At 47.1% G+C, this 15,449-nt stretch overlaps 1 long non-coding RNA gene across 1 annotated transcript in view; it reads right to left on the reverse strand.

The window, feature by feature from the left end:
- Window positions 1-13,518, reverse strand: part of LOC144139022 (uncharacterized) — a 37,889-nt gene extending 24,371 nt beyond the window's left edge. The window contains exon 1 of the long non-coding RNA XR_013316016.1: window positions 13,367-13,518. This is a non-coding gene — a long non-coding RNA (uncharacterized LOC144139022). The remainder of the gene's footprint in view (window positions 1-13,366) is intronic.
- Between the last annotated feature and the right edge of the window lie 1,931 nt (window positions 13,519-15,449).

Raw genomic sequence — 15,449 nt, forward strand, 5'->3', positions numbered from 1 at the left:
TAGGTGCACATAAAGCACGAGTTTTATGCTCGATCAATCTTGGAATAAAGCAAAATAAAGGTAAATGGTCACTTATGTCACTAGTAAACACTCCAGCCATGGTATCCTCTTTCTCACAATTTGTTAAACACAGGTCTAGAAGCGTTTCACTGCGAGATGTAATCCTAGTCGGTATATCAATTAAGTTTGTAAAGCCATTGACATGTACTGTGTTTAGGAATTCGGTGCTCAAAGGAGATACTTGGAGTAAATTGATATTAAAGTCGCCCATGACTACCACTTGCTTTTTTGTAGTTGAGAGATCTTCAAAGATTGCATTAAAAGCGTCGTAAAACAATTCGAGGGGTCCAGAAGGAGGGCGATAAATAACGCCTAGAACATGCGCATTTGTGACAATGAAGAGCGATTCAATACCCGAATTCATCACAGTATATTCAGGAACAACTTCATACAAAAGGCTCTCCTTCATGTACAAGGCAACACCACCACCTGTTTTGGTTCTTCGACTATTAGTTTCTAGTTTATATCCATTTAAATTCACTACGCTAGCAGCATCCGAGTACCAAGTTTCACTAAACGCCAACACATCAAAATTGTGGCCCAAAGAGGATAACAAAATGTTCATTTCATCTTCTTTATTTCTAAAACTGCGTATGTTAAGGTGAAACAGCGAAAAACAGTTTGAGCATGCTTTGTTTCCAGATACATTATTTGTGAAAGAATCAACATGATGGTAAGCACAGCCAGAGGATGCGAAGGCCATTTGCGGTACTAACAGATTGCAGCTAGTACAGCAACATTAGACCATTTTTTCCAGATCACACTCATCTTGGATTCGAATCACCTTATCACCTTCATCCTTTCGAACCAAAACGTGTCCGTTATTCTGCCATGCAAAACGATAGCCAACTTCCTCTGCTCTCGCACGCGCGAGCCACAACAGCCGCTTATTCCAAGGCGTCAGGTTATCAAAGAAGCGCATGTCTGGTTCTTTGGCCCTTAGGCGAGAACGGGCCTCCTTCCACTTTTGCTTCAAGGAAACTGACGTAAACCGCACAATGACAGCGGGTTCTTTTCCAGGCCGTTGTGGCAAACGGTGCATTCCATCAATGTCAGATCTTGTTAACTCGGGAAGTTCAAGTTTACGAGCCACAGTATTCACTTTTTCGAACAAGTCCTCGTGTTCTTCTTTGGCCAACCCAAGAATTTCCAAGTTCTGCCTGCGGCTATACTGTTCCATCTCGTTCAGATCTAACCTGATTTGCCTTATCGCGGGGGAGGTACCAGATTCAATGCGGTCAACACGCTTCTTCAGGGCAGCAATATCAGAGTCCTGTTTTTCAACCTTATTGAGAACGCTGTCGTACTTCTCGGAAAGAAACTTCATAGAAGTCTCAATATTTCCAACTGTTACGAGAAGCTCGGACAGTGCGTTGACCTTACCTATGATAGGCAGTAAACTTGCGACATTGTCATTCAATGTCTTTAGTTGAGCAGCAAAGCTGGAGCTTTCAGATTGGGTAGCGACAACGCCACTCTTTCTCTCTGCTGTTTCACATGTCGCGCAAATCCAGGTTGCCTTAAAAGACTCACTTCTATTGCGAAAGCTAGGAGCAGATACGCCGGAGCATTTACCCAGGTGGTAGGCATAGTCACATTTTGTGCACGTCAAATACTTTCCATCCTGAGGCACAACGTCCTGGCATACCAAACACTGCAATTCAGGGTCAGTTGACATATTGGCACCAACGGCACTAGCAGCCGCAGCGAAATACAGTTTGCATGAAATATTAAGTATCACGGCAGGATAAAACAACCAACCTGCAAAGTCGAACAAAAAGCGCTTGGAATCAGCGGGATGAAGCTGCTGCCGCTGCCGAGTGCCAGTGCCAGGAGCGTCTTCTTAACACGCCAGGAGCGTGTTAAGAAGACACAGCCATGCAGCATTGAGTAAATGGAAGCAAGTGTGGCATCTTCTGTGCAAATCAGCGGTTGCCGAAACAAACAATGCGGCATGGCTATTAGCAGCAAATTTCCCAGGGCAGAGGACACGGTGAGGCTTCATTGATTGTAGGGTTTAACGCGCAGACGCAATGCAGGCAATGAGGCGCGCCGTAGTGGAGGGCTCCGGATTAATTTTGACCACCTGGGGATCTTTAACGTGCGCCGAAATCTCGCACACACGGGCGTTTTTGCTTTTCACCTCCATCAGAAAAGCGGCCGCCGCGGCCGGGAATCGAACCCGCGATCTTGTGCTCAGCAGCGCAACACCTTAGCCACTGAGCCACCGCGGCGGGTGGCGCTGAGGCTTCATCAACTGGATGGAACAAACCATTTCTGATTCGTGTTTGGGAGAAGGTGTACATGCAAGTCGAGAATTTCGAAATTAAGAGCATATAAAAAGAAAGTGGAACTCTCGGCCTAGGGCGAGCACAAATAATGGCTGCATGTTTATGCACACGGTTAGCTGCCTGTACTGCAGTGAATGTGCAAGTAGTTTTCTCCACCACCTATTCACCAAGTAGGGTTTTATGCTGACCATACCACTAGAGAGAGCAGGTTACAGGGTGACAAGGGTTGGCTGCAGCGAATCCCGCATGGCAGGCAAATATGTGGCCCTGAAAAGGACCGTTTCAACAAGCCGATGGTCTTCGGTGGCGCCTCGTTGCACCTCAGGACGGCGAGCAGTACTGCAGGCAGTCGTTCCTCTCGCGGCCCTTGGCTCCACAGCGGGAGAAGGTATACTTGGCACCAGGTGCAGCTCGTTCTGGCGAGAGAATGCCCCGCCCATACCGCCTGGCCAGCACCTTCACAAGGATCGCGGACATCTCGTCGATGCCACGATCCCTGGACACGTGGTATACATCCGCGGCAAACAGGGACCGCTTCGGCAGTTTGGTCGTGTTAAGGAAACGGTGCTGCGCACAAATTCAACAACAAAGCAAGCAGACTGTCAGGGCAAATGGAAGCACACTTCACAGTACAGATATTTGGTGTTTGGTAACAACAGGACTTGCGAAGAAGGCATCGGCTCACTACTAAGTTCTTTTTTAACCATGCATGCAAACATTTAGTGCGACTCTCTGCCATAAATAAGTTCTTTTTATGCCCCTGCTACACTAGGTCTTGAAATGCCATTCGGCTGAAATGACATTCGAGCCAAATAAGCACCAAAAGAGACATTTGAGATTTCAAATGATATTTCTAGCACTCGCACGTAGCGTCTTCGATCGGCAATAAAAGATATAATACATCCGTACGTAAAACAAACAAAATATTTGCTTGTTGAACTTTGTTCACTGCTGATTTACTTAAAATATGAAACAAACATATTTAATACTATCAAAACCAGTGGGTCAGTCGCAAAAAAAAAACTACGCAAGACAGCCGCCACATTAGAGTAAAAACTGGTGCCTCTTCTAATTTGACATCATTTTACTGCCTTGGACTGCTCCTAAATTTGATCGTTGTATTATTGTACGAAAACGGAACGGCGCGACAACAGTGCCACTGCAGCACGGCGAGCAATTGTGAAACCTTTCAAATACCCTCGAAATTGTAGTGTAGCACGGCGGACGCTGAATGACATTCGAAGCACCCCATTTGGTTCAAATGACATTCGGACCCTAATGTAGCCGGGGTATTAAACCATGTAGCAAACATTTGGTGGCACTCTGCCATTACTAATTTTGTAAGGCGGACTTCTCCAAAGTTTCATACAAAGTGGGACTTTTAGCTCCTATTTCCGACTGTATAAACGTACTTCAGTGCAAACGCTAGGGGGTACGGCAAGTTTGATAACATGCATTTCGAGAACACAGCGACGTCGCAGGCGAAGCACGTGATCGGTCAACATGTTTTTACAACAGAATGGTACCTTCTATACACATACTTCCACGCAAAACTGGCTAAATTTGTGTACAATTTCTAATTTTTTAAGGGCACGTTAGAAATATAGTTATACGTAGCCACTAGAGTACAAAGCCATACACGTAGGCCTATACGAGCTCTTCCATTGTTACCTCGGCGTTCAGTATGTAGACGTCCCGCGTACGCTTCAGGGTGGCCGTTAGCTTCCTGTTCAGCAAGGGACGAGTGGAACTCGCGCTTGCCGACTGGAAGCAACGAGGCAACACCGTGAAGACGTACACGGCAGGGGCCACCTCGCGCTGCAGCTGGGTCACCAGGGCCTACAACACAAACAGGGCGACATTTGATGTCCATCCCGCCTTCATCACACACAAACAAAATAGTGCGAGTGTTTCCTCTGTACACACCTTGATGCTGTCACATATCCGCTGCGGATCTGCGCCGGTCCGGTCTAGATCGTTCCCCTAACATAGAGAACGGCGAAATCTGCCGGCCGGCAACGCAAGCGCGACACGGCTTCGGGCAGCCGGGGTGCGTTGTTGCCACCGAAGCTAAATGTACATGTCTCCACAAACGGCAACAAGCGCAGCCTGCACATGAATTTGAGTTGGCTGTCGCCAACTAAAACTCCACGTAATGACATCACTCGAACCTGGCTGCCTGGCGTTGCACAAAGGATGAACCACAGAACAGAGACCGTCCTCTGCACTCACGCCTCAGGCTGCCAAATGACTGCCCTGGCGAGAAAAAAAAATCAAACTTCACATCCGGTTAATGTGTGTGTGACGTCATTTTAACGGACCAATCAGGGTTCCGCGCCTGCTGTCCCGATATGCTTGTGTAGTGCTGGGTAATGTCTCGGTAGGAAACAGTGGGGGTGCGGTCAGGCTCTCCTTCCGTGGCCTGGTTGGCGAGTGCTCAGGCCATCTCGTGGGCGAAATCGTTCCCCGCGAGAGAGCACTGTGCCGGGGCCCATACTATCACGACTTTCCGGTTTGGGGGGTTTGCGCTCAGGAGGCGGTGTGCTGTTGGAGTCACCATTCCCACAATGTATCTTCTGCAAGACTGCTGTGAGTTGGAGATGATTGTAGTTGCCTTGGTTTGAGTAAGAGCCAGCGCTATGGCCACTTCTTCCGCCTCTTGACTCGATGTTTTGGGAATGGTTGCGCTGGTGAGGCATTTGTCTCTTGTCGTCACCACCACCACCAATGCTCTCTTTTGTTTGCAGCTTGCTGCGTCTGTATACACTGTTCCCTCATCATTGCCACAAGTCTTATCTAGTACTTTGGGAGTGGCCAGAAGTGAGATGCCTTCGTTAACAAATGGGAGCGAAACGGAAATGCGTGGCAACGGTGTGACAGGATAAAAGATAACCTTTGTTCCCTACCACCTAAACCAATTCCACTCATTTGTTGGTTGGTTAGTTTCCCCAGACCATGGTACATTCCCACGCGGGGGATTGGCGAAGAAGCTTTTTACCTAATCAGGATGTGACCTAAAGCTTGCCTGCGCTGCAACGTAAGAGTGAAGGCATAGCCTCCTGTATAACCAACTGTGCCTGCTGTGTCACGCCGAAACCCATTGGAGCAGCGTGTTCACTGTGGTGGCGCAAAGTTGCCAGGTTTCTTGATGGCCATGCCGATGCTAACTGCTGTTTCAAGCGGAGGTCAACTGAAACGCACCTCGGCGTCGTCTGCTACGCGAAGGCATCTTCCAGCTAAAACGTCCTCAAAACGGCGAGATTGGACTTCATAAGCCAATATTAAAACTGAAGCTTTATGCGCGGCGTCGCAGAACTACTAAATGGCGTTCAGTGTACTGTTCCCGCCGGCACGCTAGCCCTTTTGGGTTCACTACGCGAGTTTCACAACAAAATGTATACATGTCCTCACGGCTGTCACTGCAATAAAAGCCAGTTAACTTTACTCCCGCTCTATGGGAGTAGATAAGCAAAAAATAGTCATGCTTGATTCGTTGTTTAGGGATAATTGAGTGATACTAATGAAATTTTGTTGAAAGAAGTCCAATAGTTGAGCTCCCCTTTTTTACTTACGAGTCCATTCTGTCTCGTTCTGCCACTAATATTTTTTACGGTCCCCGATACGGTACGCGCCCACTCAACCCCTCCTCTCCCCGCCCCTATTTCTGCGTCGCAGCTCCTCCACAAAATGGTGCCATCCCGCATGTAGTAGACATATTGACAACGCGGCAATCAGCAATGCCGGGCTGCTGCGCGAAGAATGACGACTTCAAGCTTTAGCTTAAGGCAATACTCAGTATTTGAGGGCCAATATATAAGCTTAGGATAAACATTCAGCATGCACTAAGCTCGTTTCTTTCTCTACTTCTCCCCGCTACATTCATTCTTCCATCACCAATCACATACCAAGAAACCGATCAATTCTCAGTTGGTCACACACCCACTAGTGAACTCACCCCTAACATGTCTGGCTGAATCGAGTGAAGCGAAGAAAAAAAGCTTTTGCGTTAAATTATTTAATGAACAAGGTAGGCCGAGAAAGGCCATCTCTTTTGTAATTACCGCTGTCAGGTTCTAGCGTCACCCCAGCCACTTACTAGATGGTTTTATTTCTGGCCTCGTGAAGTTTTATACCTTTTTTGTGCAAACAAGAGTTGCCTGTCAGTGCTAGAGCCAGAACCTCCCTTATACAACACGCATTTTTCGTTTGCAAAGGGCCTTGACAACTTTTTTTAAACTACCCATTGTTGCCAGGTGTGAATACAAATGTTGACCATCCCCTCGCCAACACAGGATAACCTGGGATTAGGGCGCCACCAGAAAGAACGGCGGAATTTCTGGCACTCAGCAGGCACAAGGCGTCATATAGGAGCCTATGGTGAAGGGTGGACACAACATCCCTGTGGCAGACTCCTAGGGCGGAAGCACCTAGTGACAGAACTCATTGCGTAAACCACTCGCGCGCATCTTCTTCTTCGGAACACCTGATGGATTCTACGAATTCAGTGTAATGCCATTCGGACTTTGCAACGCTCCCGCCACCTTCAAGCGAATGATAGATAATGTTCTTCGGGGTTTGAAGTGGAAGACATGTGTTTGCTACCTCGACGACATTTTCATCTTCTCTTCCCCATTCCATGCGTATGTCCAACGCCACGATCAAGTTTTAACCTCTCTAAGCAATGAGGGTCTGCTACTCAACAAAAAAAAATGCCACTTTGCAAGCAAGTCCATGAAGGTCTTGCTTGACGTGGTTAGCAAAGAGGGCATTCGCCCGAACCCCGACAAAACAAGGCCTGTTTTAAACTTCTCTCTACCTGTCTGCGGAAAAAATTTCACAGCTTCCTCAGATAGGTTTCACACTTTCGGCGTTTCATTCGGAACTTTTCTACTATTCCTTCCCCCTTACAAGCTCATAACCTCAGATACACCATTAGTTTGGTCCGAAGATTGCGAAACTGCGTTTTTGAACCTCAAACAGGCCCTAACTTCTGCCCCCGTACTCAGCCACTCTGACGACAGCGCTCCTACAATACTCCCTACCGACGCCAGTGGACATGGTATTGGTGCTGTGCTCCTGAAACGCAACACATGCTCTTTGGAGCAAGTGGTTGCATACGCCAGACGGACGTTGACACCAGCCGAAAAAAAACTACACTATAACAAAGCAAGAGTGCCTCGCTGTTTGGCCCGTTCAAAAGTTCCGGCCACACCTGTGGGTTCGTCATTTTACTGTTTTAAGTGACATCACGCCCTCTGCTGGCTGTCTTCCATCACGAACCTGCCGGACGCCTTGGCCACTGATACTTCGGTTGCAGGAATACAACTTCACTGTGACGTACAAGTCCGGCAAAAAGCACATGAATGCCGACGCTCTTTCACAATGCCCGCTGTCGTCAACAGACGACAATTGTCAAGCGTCCTCTAAGTCTATGGCCACTCTAACAATGGCCGTCGCGGATCCTCTTAGTCCAGAACCAGTCCCGGATCTCGTTTCTCTCCAGCGATCTGACGCTTATTTCCGAGACCTGATCGACCTCCTAGATGGTTCAGCCCAGCCACCCAACAAGCACTCACGTCGTCAACTCAACAATTCTACACTGATGAATGGCGGCGGTCTTTACCGATACAATAATCAAGCCACGGGCAAGCAATGCGTTCCCGTCGTTCCCCGTTCTCTTAGTTATGACATTTTGCGAACTTTTCACGACGACGCTACTGCTGGTTATCTCGCCTTCCTCAAGACGTATGATGGCATAAAAGGCCGCTTCCTTTGGCCCGGTCTCATCAAGCGCGTCTAAATTTGTTGCATCCTGTGAGTCCTCTCAACGCCGTAAATGACCAAGTTCAACTGCCGTGGGGCTACTACAACCTCTGCCATGTCCTTCCACCCCATTTGGAGTCGTCGGCGTCGATTTGCACGGATGCCTCACAACCAGGCCAGCCGGTAATACGTGGGTGGTCGCAGCAGTGGATCACTTGACCCGGTATGCTGAAACCGCTTCTATTCGCAAGAGCTACGCCTCAGACGTAGCTGATTTCTTTTTGCAAACCATATTCTTACGTCATGGTCCTCCACGCATTCTCCTTAGTGACTGCGAAAGAACATTCCTTTCTACTCTCCTTTCCGAAGTGCTTCGTGCAGCTGCAACCGTTCACAAGACTACGTCCAGCTACCATCCCCAGACAAACGGCCTCACCGAACGCTTCCATTGTACCCTTTCCGACATGCTTTCCTTTTACGTTCGCCCGGACCACACCAACTGGGATACCATTATCCTGTTCGTCACCTACGCTTACAATACCGCTGTTCAACAAACCACAGGTTTCTCTCCATTTTTCCTCGCCTAGGGCCGTTCCGCTTCTTCTTTACTTGACGCGTCTTTTCTTTCCGCAACAATATGTTGCACGGCAACGCTTCCTGACCAGTTCGTTTCTCCACTCACTCACTGCCGCAATCTTGCCCGTACGAACACGGCAGCCAGCCAGGAAAGCTGCAAGTCCCGCCACGATAAGACACATCGCTTTGTCTCCTTCCAACCTGGCGAAGAAGTACTACTGTCCACTCCTCTCCGTGCTCCTTGATTATGCGGGAAATTCCTTCCTTGCTTCATCACCCCCTACACGATCCTCGAGCAGACTTCACCCGTCAATTACCGTGTAACACCTACCTCCGGTGTCGCTGACCGTCAATGCCGCGGATCTGAGGTTGTGCATGTGTCGCGAATCAAGCATTTCCTTCGCCGAGATTCCTCCATCTGACAGTGGCGGCCAAGATGGCCGCTTCGGCCTCGGGGGGATAATAGTGTGAGCACAAAATCTTACGTGCCTCCTGAAAATGCAGACTTTTAGCATTGTGAGTGGTCAACATCCCCTCCATGTTTCGCAGTCATCATCATCATCACACTCTTCCTCAGCTTTCCTTACGCGCCATCATCATCATCGTTATTTGCTCTGTTCTGGCGAGGGTACCGCGCACATAATAAACGTCGTCCGTTAACCGTCGGGCATTGCCCCTCAATATTCACACCCTCCATGCTTCGCTCCTCCTCAGGTTTCAGGTTAGTGGAGATGGCCCGGGAATTGTTGTGAGACTATAGCCGTTTCCTGGCAATTTCTTTGTTGTCTGCCAGTTCGACAGACGATTCTTTCTAAGACAGTGACACTTAATTGCCGTCACCTTTTCTTCCTAAGACAGTGACACTTAATTGCCGTCACCTTTTCTTCCGAAGCTTGCAGCAGCAAGTCAGCTGTCTTGTTGCTTCATACTATCTTCATTGGTGACTCGGATGGCGTCCAGCTCCCAAAACGTTTCCACTATAGTGTAGAAAGAGAGAGAGAGAGACAGAAATTTTAATGAAGACCAGGTTCTTTGATGTCGCTTTTCAGACCAACCTTTAACATGCAGGCGTTTGTGGCCACGGTCATACAGCTGTTAATGATGAACTGAACCCGGAATGCCCAACAAAACTTTGGTTTTCTAGCTGCCAAGCAGTTGTCCTCTCAGTAGCGCTGGGCTTGACCCGAACGAAAATTTTAAAGATGGTCGGCTCCAATCAGAAGCGCGATTCCGTGTTCAGCTGGCATTCTTGGGTAAGTGAATTCGTCGGCGATAAGTCCTCCATTAACCTCAATTTTTAAAAAGAATTCATCGTCAACAAGAACCGGTATAACATCTTTACAAATTTATGGTACCTCCACGCCCTCTATATACGATCGTTTCAGTGTCGCTGTACTGGCTCTTTAAGCATAGTTAAACAATTGAGAAGCTTTCCGTCGTTGCAGCTCTCATCCTGCATGTATTGGGGCGGAAGTCTTTTCCTCCCAAAACCAGCAGGTTAAGAATTTTGTACACATCCTTACGAATGAAGGTCTTTTGACTTCCGCCGTGTAGTACACCACGATTGTATCCGCATTTGTTTTCTCCGACGTTTCAAGTGCGATAAGCTCGCAGAGACACTTCGTTGTTCAGTTCTCTTTTAATGGCTGCATGCACGTTAGTGGCGGCGACGTCTTCCACAGAAGTTTATATCTGAAGATCATTCCCTGCTTTCCCCCAGTCGGGGTTGCACACGGAAGAGGCATGGCGCCTGCTGCAGTGAATGCAGTTCACGTTATTAACTTTTGCATCTTTTCGACTGGTGCCTCCAAGACGGACAGCGAAAGCAGTGCCTTGCATCTCGTGTTTCGTTGAGCCGCAGAAGCAACACTTCTCCCCTGTTCGGGCTACGTGTTAAGTACCCCAGCACTCGGCGTGCCTGGCTGTTTACTTTTTTGCGGCGCTCTGCGGGGCTTTTTTCTTTTTCATGACACGGGCTTCTACGGTGCATCTCGCCCTTCTTTCTGTCTTGACAAGGAAAAATTCTGAAATGTCGGGAAGCCTGTGGTGTACGCCCGACGCCCGGCTTCCCAATGGGGCGACTGATTCGTAAGAGCTTCAGCTCTGGTGGCTGGGATCAGTTCTTTGGGGAATCCTGCGGCCATTTCTCTTGGCAGCTGCGAAATTATTACGCCGCTAAGCATTGCCGTGTAGGAATACGTGTTGATTCCGAGTCCTGTAAGTCCAGCAATATGGGATTGCGTGGGATCATACTAGCGGCATTGCCTACGTACGTCTTGGGACGAAGATACGCTGGGAAGAGCTTTCAACTTGGCCATATATATTTATTTTTATTTATTTATTTATTCGAGTACCCTAAAGGCCCCGAGAGGCGTTACATAGGGGGGGGGATACTGTTTATAGAAGGTATATGTCAATACGTGTTAAAACGACCGCACACAGCGATCAGACACAACTGGGTGAAAGATACATTTGAAAAAAAAAAGAATAAACGACAGGGAGGTAACACACAGCGCATTTCACATTTGCAGTACATTTCAATTTCAAGAAGCACACATGACAGTTGATCATCAACGTTGCACTGGTAGACAAGATATAATAACAGGGCTCACAAGAAGTATCAGTTGGAATTTTACACATTCAGAAATGTGCGCAGGGCAGATTGGAATGCAGACGGCTCATTTATCGTGGGATTACTTTTTTATTGCAAAATTTTCTCAGCAGTATCTCTACAGCATCTTCGTAGCATGCATATGTCGCCTCAATCACTCTTATTACTGCCATAGCTGGTCCTGTAAGCAGCGATCTTAAAAAAATGGAACTTTTCCGCCTTCTAATAGCTCTTCGTTGTCGTGCACTTCCTTTCGGTAGCCTTCCTAAAAAGTTTGCCATGCTGATAGCTCACCATTGAAAGGTTCCAGAGGCAGCTTCGGTCGATTTACTCCGTGATATCGATGCTATCCGGCTGGCTGAGGGTGTGACGTTGTGACTTTGCTTGCGGTGTGGTACTCACCTGAGTTGTCGCAATCTTTGCCTTAAGGAGGCCGATGGCTTGGCTGGCCCCATCGTCGTACCGAATGGTCTCCTTGTAGTCGTCCTCGAAGGCATCCTCTGGCAGGTTATCATTGATATATTCGTTGATTTTCCGAAGTTTTCTGTTGTTGACTTCCAATTGCTGCGAAAGAGCACTTAATTGTTCCACGCCAGCAACTTGCAGCGCTGTTGTCACCTCGTTGATGATGACAGTGTTCTGTTGCAGCCGGGTGCGTCGCTTTGCTTTGACGTTCTCCATCACTTTACTCTTATAACTACTCTACATGTTTGTTCACCTCAACTTTAGTCCTTACTCCCGAGTTTCGGCCCCTTTATGTTATCTCTTTATTCATTCATAAAAACAAGGAGGTCGACACGAGAGTAGGGGTTAACCATAATGTTAAAAAACCATGCTACTTTCACAAACACAGACACAACACGTCTTATTTGGTCGAAGTGACAATGCAGAGTGACCCTACCTAAACCTTCAATTCAGAGATGAGGGCGAAACTCGCTCTCTGCCTTGATAAGACCCCCGTATGTGCTTCACGGTGTGTCTGGGATTTCGGCTTTCTCGGAAAGCATGGCTTTTTATAATTGGTTTTTTTCGTTGCCGTTGGGCTTGAGATGATTTGTGGCACACCATATCACCAACATACGAACCAGACAAAGAACGAGCACCATCGGGCAAACTCTTTCTACCGCCATTTACCAACGAGCACGAGTGTGAATATTTCCTCCTCGAGGCGGTTTTTAGAACTTCGCCTTCAAGGTTTTCACATAAGCGCATCACGCCCCTGTCTGCCCAGCTGTTACGGGACATACAGGAATATGTCTTGGACCAGCCAAAGGTTAGCTAACTTCACGCGAACTCCGGAGTCCTTCCACAGATCAAGAGCCGGGCGCAAGCGTGGCGCCATTTTGCCGTGCGAAGACCTCCAAAACCACGAAGATGAAACGAAAAGAAGCACATTCGAAAGAAAATGTTTCTCATCGCAGAATATCACCGACCCTCTAAATACACCGTGACAACTACATGACAAGGTAACTCGGTCGCATTTCTGCATTTTCATGCAGCAACGAGGAGTTGCTCGAACCAAACTTGCTATAGGATCCTACGCAGGAATGAAAAAAGTGACAAAGTCGCTCCTTCACGAGAAATAGGGAAACGGAACTGCCCTCAACTCCGAACCAGCCGTGACGTATTGACCCGCCAAATCGGAAAGTTATGCACCCACTGCCGATATCTTGCAATAATTGCTGCAGCAATAGAAGCGGGAAGACGGCAAAAATTTGCGCCGTCCATTTGGGGACACTGAGAGACCATAAATTTAACGGGGTGGCTCTGGCAGCTAAACTCCGACTATTTCGGCGCTGTCATGGTTTTACTGCAGAAAACCAAGACGAGAAGGTGGAGTGCGGTGCCAGGTTAAGCCGCATTATCCCACACCATCAAAGCCCTAACACCTAGGGTTTTTTGAATAATCATAATGCAATTTCTTGTTATTTTGGAAACTTTTGTAGAGTCTCAAATACTTTATGGAAAATTGTATGAGAACTAAGGCAATCGGCCTTTATGTACACGCATTTTTCTTGAAAGATATAGAACTATGGCGCCCAAAATTGCTTGCTGGGAAACTTACCGGCATTCTCCAGAGCATTAAGTATGAAGTCTGCGCTCGCTAAATGCCCTTCTGAATTTTCCGGACGTGCTTCTGGCAGCGACTGTGAAACCGCCTCCAACAGCACAAGGACAACCAGGGCGACGAACGGAGTCTTCATTTCTGTTCGTACCTTTACCGTCTGAACAAAGTAAGACCTTTAGGAGGATGTCTTATAAAGCCTCGTCGTTATTTACACGTCTTTTCTCATCAAACCTAGCATTGTGTTTTGCACGTCATGCTGAAAGTATTTAGAAAAGCTTTTACCTAGAAAGTTCGCGTTCGTGCGTTGCTTAACTATGGCGAAATGTTACTTGATATTCAAGAAAGCACGTGGACAATCATATCAACTGAAAAAGTGATAATGAACCAGCGTTTTTTTTCTACTGGTATACAGCGAAATACTGGTCCCCGTCTGGCGAGGACCAAATATGAATGAGGTAAACAATAACATTACGTTACTAGAAAGCACTATTGCCTACCTCGACATCTGTTTCACCAAAAAAGGGACTCATTGGATGCGATAAAGATGTGTATTTGGGATCTCTAGCTTCCGAATAAAAAACGGTGTTTTTAAATACCTTCTCACAACTCTGCTTATTTCAAAATTACGAACATAGAGCAATAATTTTGCCATTTTGTGATACTGTCGAACCCTCCTAGTGACCAATACTGCGCTCAAGGTCTTTAATTTACGTCGCGAGCAAACCCGCGCTGCTTGGTATTATATAGCAGCCATTCGGGGAAAATTCTGTCTATACAAAATCGCAGGGATTTTTGAGTATCGTGAAAGGTGTCATTACTTTCAGAGCCTCGGATTTATTCTGGAAAATATCCATGGGACTCATGCTCAGTTGAACCCCCTATTTGCTATTTAACCTGTTTTATGCGCCGCGAGGTTTGTCGCTTTCCTTTTATTAGCTGGTATGAAGGATACTGAGCGAAGTTGATAATATAGGAAGGCTCTACTTTTTTGCGCATTTTGGGTAACAAAAAAAAGTACTTAAAATAGACCAAACACAATAAGCGGATGAGAGCATACTGTTTCTGTCAGTCGAAAAGTGCCGGCTATTTTATACAAACAATGCAGTGTTGGTGTCTTTTATTTGTAATTTTATTGCCAATACATGCACGTATTGCAGCTCGAAAGCCCAACATGATGGAACAATAAAAGTTCACAAGAATTCTGCTGCGCCATCCGGCTGGCTGAGTCACCTAAAGGTACGCTCTTTTAAAGACGATATTCTAGGCTGCTGTATCAAGCGGCCGTCTTTGTCGCAGAACAGAATCTTCATCTGGCCATAAAAAAATTCCCTCGGACGCAGTTACTCATCATTCATGCCATCATCACCATGAATTCCGTACTCATTTCCGTGAATAAATATGTTCATACAGAAGGGACCATGAAAACATGAGTGGTAAGTCGTGCCTACACGAATTATTCGGCATGCGGGTTGGGTTGTAGCGACGTCAAAATAGTGGAAACTGCTAATCTTAACTACACCGACCAGAACAAGTACAACGAGGGCGACCGCGCTGCATGGACAGGGGAGGCCATGAAGCGGAATTGAAAGCCGTTCAGGGTTCATCTCTTCAATAGAGACATAATAGTGGGGAGACAGACTGAAGTAAAGTCTGTGTGCAGGGGCGGTTTTCTCGAGTTTGTACGTTTTGAAAACGTCCATTTCGCGTCCGTTTTATTGTGACGTACCCGCTGTTGTAGGTGGGCTTTGGGTGGACTTTTGCGCAACTGTTTTTGTAAACACATTTTAAACGACTAAATCTATTTTAAGATATAGTTTATATGCTTATTGTTTCGCCAGTGAATCAACAACAAGGCGAAGAAAAATCGCCTGCACCTTGAAGCCGCGGCTTATACCTCTGCCGTGCTTGCAAGGCGTCACATCCGGGTGTTCGCTTTCAGCCAATCAGAGATTGCTCAAAACGGACACTTTTGAAACGGACACAAAATGGAAAAAACACGAGAATAACGCCCCAGGTTTGTGTACGTGCGGGTGTGTAAATGAGAAAGAGAAGAGAGAAAACGAGCGATGAAACCTTTATT

Source organism: Haemaphysalis longicornis, unplaced genomic scaffold (genome assembly GCF_048455015.1).
Source record: "Haemaphysalis longicornis isolate Haplotype H1 unplaced genomic scaffold, Haemaphysalis longicornis Haplotype H1 scaffold_5, whole genome shotgun sequence".
Taxonomy (NCBI): domain Eukaryota; kingdom Metazoa; phylum Arthropoda; class Arachnida; order Ixodida; family Ixodidae; genus Haemaphysalis; species Haemaphysalis longicornis.